The sequence below is a fragment of the Alligator sinensis genome, unplaced genomic scaffold (assembly GCF_000455745.1).
Source record: "Alligator sinensis unplaced genomic scaffold, ASM45574v1 scaffold327_1, whole genome shotgun sequence".
In the NCBI taxonomy this organism is placed as follows: Eukaryota; Metazoa; Chordata; order Crocodylia; family Alligatoridae; genus Alligator; species Alligator sinensis.
The window spans coordinates 316,712-317,284 of record NW_005842379.1 but is presented as its reverse complement, the minus strand read 5'-3'; positions in this window follow the sequence as shown (position 1 = coordinate 317,284).

The following is a 573-nucleotide window of genomic DNA, read 5'->3' as shown; positions in this document are numbered from 1 at the left end:
AGGGGGCCGGGAGGCGGCGGGTTGCTTGCCTCCCTGCCTGCCATCCAGTGGCAGAGGTGCCCTACTTTGGAAGCCTTCAGCAAGGCCGGCTGCCTGCCAGAGCGGCCGCTAGCCCAAGGTCGGGGCGGGCCAGCGGCTTGAGGACTCGCTGCCCGACAAAAGGGAGGGCGCGCAGGCCCCTCGTCAGGGAAGCGAACCCCGGTCTCCCGCGTGACAGGCAGGGATACTCACCCCTACACTAACGAGGAGAAGGGCGCAGGGCGGGCTGTTTCTCCAAAAACGGCCCAACACGGCTCAGCCACATGCAACTCACGCCGACCCTGCCACGCGACCTGCCAGGGGCTTCTGCACAGCCAGCCCGCCACTCTTTGGCCGACCCATTTCGCATCACGCTAGGCTGGCCACTGATGCATCGCCAAAATACAGCACTTCCCCTTGCTCAGGGGCGGCCCCTTGGCCTAGCAACGGGGGAGCAGCGGGCCGCCCCCTCCGCGGCCAACCAGCACCAAGTGCTGGGGCCACCCCGCCACCTTGGCCAATCAGCAGCAAGGGGGGGGACCATCACACACGACC